Here is a 6000-nt window from a genome sequence, read left to right on the forward strand (position 1 = left end):
GTAGAAATTCTTTTTAGAAATCATGGACACCACGTCCTCCAGGCTAAAGAGGAGAGGGACCATCCGGCTTGTTATCAGTGCACAGCTCAAAAGCCAGCATCTGTGATGGTATGAGGGGGCATTAGTGCACATGACATGGGTAGCTTGTACATCTGGGAAGGCATCATTAATGCTGAATGATATTTTTTTTCTCTCCGTGCTTCCATGGAAGGCGGTCGCATTTTCTGCTCTCTCTCTCCCTCCTTTTTTCCCTGCTTGTGCTTCTGTGTCTTGTCTCGTCTACTGTACTTTTTGAAGAGACTCTCCCTGCATTACTTTCTAAACTAAAAAAAGCATGGAATTGATCAACTGGTCTCCTAACGAAATTGACACAGTTTTCTTGACGAGAAGCCTGGGTTCGGGGGAACCTGTCTGTCCTGCCGGAACGTTTACGGCTGGTTACACGATGGACGCATGGGAGCGGTGGCGGGTCGTGTGCCTGGCGATTCTTTCTGTGGAGGACATTGAAGATATCTACCTATTCGGAACCATGATTACAGGACTTTTGCTGATTGGATTAGGCATTGCCCTGGTATATCGAGGAAATCAGACAACGGTGACAGCTGTTCAAAGCCCCACAAAGCTGCCCGATATGATTGGAGTGGTGGGCAAAGCTGTTGGCACATGGACTGTGGACATTCAGAACTTTAACCACAAAATGGTTGTTATCTCGGAGCAGCTTTCAGCTTTGCAAGGAATACGTTTTTCGGAGATCAATTTGAATTTGAATAGAATGGACGGAATGGACAGATATGGACGAGCAGTGTGTACGTGCAAAGACTGCGTCTGGAAAGACCAAACAATTTATATCTTATCGACATTCGGCTCCCTGAGACAGCACTGGCCTTGGTTCAGGCCGTTGCTAAGGCAACATTTCCCCCTGAAGGTCACTGCTGGGAGACACTCTCGCATTCCTTCTCTAATTTTCCGTGGTCGCCATTTTTACCCCCAGTGTGACAAGCGGGTGCGTGACCAGCACCTTCATGGCTGCAGGAGCGGACGGCTGCTTGGTTGCGCTGGATTACCTCCTCCCCCCTCAAGTCCCGTGTTTAAAGTGTACTTGTGTTGTTGTGTGCTTATGTGCAAAGGTTTTTTAAATGTTCCCACACTGTCCTTCTGACAGGAGCATAGTGGGGGGTGTTCTTTTTTTCCTTATCTCTCCTCATGTTGTGTTTCCTTTTTATCTTCATTCCTGTCTTCCTGTCCTGTCTACCCTATGTCAATTGTATGTTGTATATGTACGGACAGGTTGACGGCTAATTTCGCTGGTACATGTGACTAGTGACAATAAAGAGCATCATCATCATCATTATCAAACACATTGCAGAGCAATATGCTGCCATCCAGACTAAATCTTTTTTTATGGAAGGCCTTCCTTCTTTCAGCAGGACAACGCCAAACCACTTTCTGCACTTATTAAAACTGCATGGCTCCATAGTAAAAGAGTCTGGGTGCTAAACTGGCCTGCTGCAGTCCAGACCTGTCTCCCATTTAAAACATTTGGTGCATTATGAACCGCAAAATATGACAAAGGAAACCTCAAACTGTTGAGCAACTGAAATTATATGTCAGGGAAGAATGGGACAACATTTCTCTTTCAAAACTACAGCAATTGGTCTACTCAGGTCCCAAACATTTATAGTGTTGTTAAAAGTAGAGGTGATGCAGCACAGTGGTAAACATGCCCCGTCCCAACTTTTCTGAAACATTTTTGAAGGCACCAAATTCAAAATGAGCATATATTTTTCAAAAAGCAATAACATTTCTCAGTTTCAACATTTGATATGTTGTCTTTGTACTATTTTCAATGAAATATAGGGTTTCCATAATTTGCAAATTATTGCAATCTTTTTCATTTACAGTTTACACAGCGTCCCAACTTTTTTTTGAATTGAGGTAGTAATTATAATTAATAAGAATAAAGAACAAACACTGAATTAGAAGGGATGTCCAAACTTTTGATGGGAATTGTACAGTGGTGCTTGAAAGTTTGTGAACCCTTTAGAATTTTCTGTTTCTGCATAAATATGACCTAAAACATCATCAGATTTTCACACAAGTCCTAAAAAGTAGATAAAGAGAACCCAGTTAAACAAATGAGACAAAAATATTATACTCGGTCATTTATTTATTGAGGAAAATGATCCAATATTACATATCTGTGAGTGGCAAAAGTATGTGAACCTTTGCTTTCAGTATCTGGTGTGACCCTCTTGTGCAGCAATAACTGCAACTAAACATTTCCGGTAACTGTTGATCAGTCCTGCACATCGGCTTGGAGGAATTTTAGCCCATTCCTCCGTACAGAACAGCTTCAACTCTGGGATGTTGGTGGGTTTCCTCACATGAACTGATCGCTTCAGATCCTTCCACAACATTTCCATTGGATTAAGGTCAGGACTTTGACTTGGCCATTCCGAAACATTAACTTTATTCTTCTTTAACCATTCTTTGGTAGAACGACTTGTGTGCTTAGGGTCATTGTCTTGCTGCGTGACCCACCTTCAGAGCCGGTTCAGACCTCCATGGGGCCCTAGGCAAAATTCTGCTAAGGGGCCCTCTTAACTGAACCCCAAAATGTTCAACAGTCGCACCTGACACCCAGTGCTTCCACTTATCCCCCTTTAAACATATTGCACTAGTGTCGCCACCTGTTGGTCTAACTCAAAATAAATATAGACGAAATCAGACCAAATCAAATCGAACTAAATGTGTAACAAATTACTCACCATTAAAAATGTCCCTTTCTGCACTTTCTGGATGCAAAATCATCAATAATGTCGTCATATGATATTTGCTTCCCCACATCATGGTTGATGCTCATGATGGCCAAACCACTCAGACGTTCCTGGGACATGGAAGATCTCAGATAGTTTTTGATCATTTTTAACTTGCTGAAGCTCCTCTCAGCTGAGGCAACTGTCACAGGCAGAGTGACAGCAATTCTCAGGGCTATCCAAAGGTTAGGATAGAGTTCCTCCAGATTTTTCTCACAAAGGAAAGAAAGCAGCTCAAAGGCAGTCATATTAGCTGATGGTAGGTCAGGTAAATTCTTGATTTCGTTTGCCAGATCAACTCCACTGATGTCACAGTCTTGGTTGAAGGTCAGAGTTTTCTCAAGTTCCATACACTGAGCCTTTAAGGAGTCACTGGACATCTGACATGCAGTGCTAAAGTTCAGCACTACTCCATATTTAGTCTTCACCTCAGAGCATTTTTTAAGGATTTTCCACTAGGAGACCAACTGGTCCGGGCAATACAATCACAGGCCCCAGAGTCCATGCGGCTGCACCGCTGCGGCATATTCTGTGATGCAAAATGGTTCACCAATCACCATACAGACAAACACACTACAGTGACTACACAGCTATCAAGAGCAATTACCAAGCACAAATGTTATGTCAAAGACACTCAAAGTTGCACAGTAATGACATCGGATTCTGACATCAGCCATCTCGGAAACCAAATTTTAGTTTTGTTTTTCTTCACCAACATGATCTTGTGTGTATATCTTATAACATAGATCTTCATTTTCCTTGTTAAATGTATACTTACATGGTACTTGGTTAATTAATTGCAACTGATTGAACCAAATGATAAGACATAACTTGGTTTAAAATTTGGTCTCCCAGTGAAGCTGGTTTGGCATTGACTAGGAGACCAAATCTGGCCACTGGGAGACCATTTGGTCTCCCAGTAACTATGTTAAAAATGCTCTGCTTCACCTGGTTCAGAGTTTCAAATCATTCATCAATGGATGCTATTGTGGAGTCAACCACAATGTTGAAGAAGTAAAATATAGATAAGGCTACTATTAATTCAGCTCCATCAAATTGGCTGCACTTGTTTTACCTTCAGATACTGTACTTAAAATGTAGGTGATTTAGATTATTCAGAAACAGTCCAAAGGACTGTTTCTGAAGAAGGCGGGAGATTCTCGTCGAAACTGTTAACGAGGTAACAAGCTTAAAAAAAAAAATCCTTGTCTAAGAAATAAACTTAAAATATCTGATTTAGATTATTATTTAGCCTATTTAGCACCATTGTCATATTTCACGAGTTTTATTTATTCACTAATATATCTGCATCTATATTTGCCTGTGGGCTATCCAAGCAAACAAAATTCAATCTTAGTAAATATTTATCCATTACTTTCCATTTTGTATAAGTGCAGTTGTAACTACACTCAGAACGATTGATATAACACTTAAATTGTAGAAGCCAGCAAGACGCACACGGAGACCGTCCGGGGTTCACCCAGGGCTCACTGCCCTGTTATGTAGGTCAAACACCGACTAGCCCCGTCCCTCCCACCCGGAGAGGAGAGTTACCTGACTGCTGTTCCTGCTGTTCATTTTCATGCAGTTTCTTTTTCCTTTTTTCACTCCCCAAGGGATAACTCCGCTTCATCTTGCTAGGTTGATGCACATGCACTGGGAATCTGACGTGCGCGAGCAGTGCAACGGATGGTCACGTCGTCACGTTTTTTTTTTTCCCCACGGGGCCTCTATGAGTTTGCAGGGCCCTACACAACATGCGTAGTGTGCGTATTGGGTGAACCGGTACTGCCCACCTTCTCTTGAGATTCAGTTCATGGACAGATGTCCTGACATTTTCCTTTAGAATTCGCCGCTATAATTCACAATTCATTGTTCCATCAGTGATGGCAAGCCGTCCTGGCCCAGATGCAGCAAAACAGGCCCAAACCATGATACTACCACCACCATGTTTCACAGATGGGATATGGTTCTTATGCTGGAATGCAGTGTTTTCCTTTCTCCAAACATAAGGCTTCTCATTTAAACCAAAAAGTTCTAGTTTGGTCTCATCCGTTCATAAAACATTTTTCCAATAGCCTTCTGGCTCGTCCACGTGATCTTTAGCAAACTGCAGACGAGCAGCAATGTTCTTTTTGGAGAGCAGTGGCTTTCTCCTTGCAACTCTGCCATGCATACCATTGTTGTTCAGTGTTCTCCTGATGGTGGACTCATGAACATTAACATAATGTGAGAGAGGCCTTCAGTTGCTTAGAAGTTACCCTGGGGTCCTTTGTGACCTCGCCGACTATTACACGCCTTGCTCTTGGAGTGATCTTTGTTGGTCGACCACTCCTGGGGAGGGTAACAATAGTCTTGAATTTCCTCCATTTGTACACAATCTGTCTGACTGTGGATTGGTGGAGTCCAAACTCTTTAGAGATGGTTTTGTAACCTTTTCCAGCCTGAAGAGCATCAACAACGCTTTTTTTTTTAGGTCCTCAGAAATCTCCTTTGTTCGTGCCATGATACATTTCCACAAACATGTGTTGTGAAGATCAGACTTTGATAGATCCCTGTTCTTTAAATAAAACAGGGTGCCCACTCACACCTGATTGTCATCCCATTGATTGAAAACACCTGACTCTAATTTCACCTTCAAATTAACTGCTAATCCTAGAGGTTCACATACTTTTGCCACTCACAGATATGTAATATTGGATCATTTTCCACAATAAATAAATGACCAAGTATAATACTTTTGTCTCATTAGTTTAACTGGGTTCTCTTTATCTACTTTTAGGACTTGTGTGAAAATCTGATGTTGTTTTAGGTCATATTTATGCAGAAATATAGAAAATTCTAAAGGGTTCACAAACTTTCAAGCACCACTGTATATCATCATCACCATCCTCATTATCATCACACAAACCCCTGGCTATGATTCAAAGACTGCACTTTGAGAATCAACACTTGAGAACAGGGCCGCTGACAGCTTTGGCTGGGCCAGGGACAAAATGCTCTGAATGGGCCCCCCCAACAACCCCCCCACCCCCGGGCCAACCCACACACACACCCACCTCTCTTATCCCAGTCTCTACTCACTCCAACCCTTAAATGACAGGTATTCAAAAACCATTCAACCGGTCAACAACCATTTCATTTTAGCATTTCAACATTTTTACAGTTTTAACATTTTAACATT

Source organism: Neoarius graeffei, chromosome 26, assembly GCF_027579695.1.
Source record: "Neoarius graeffei isolate fNeoGra1 chromosome 26, fNeoGra1.pri, whole genome shotgun sequence".
In the NCBI taxonomy this organism is placed as follows: Eukaryota; Metazoa; Chordata; class Actinopteri; order Siluriformes; family Ariidae; genus Neoarius; species Neoarius graeffei.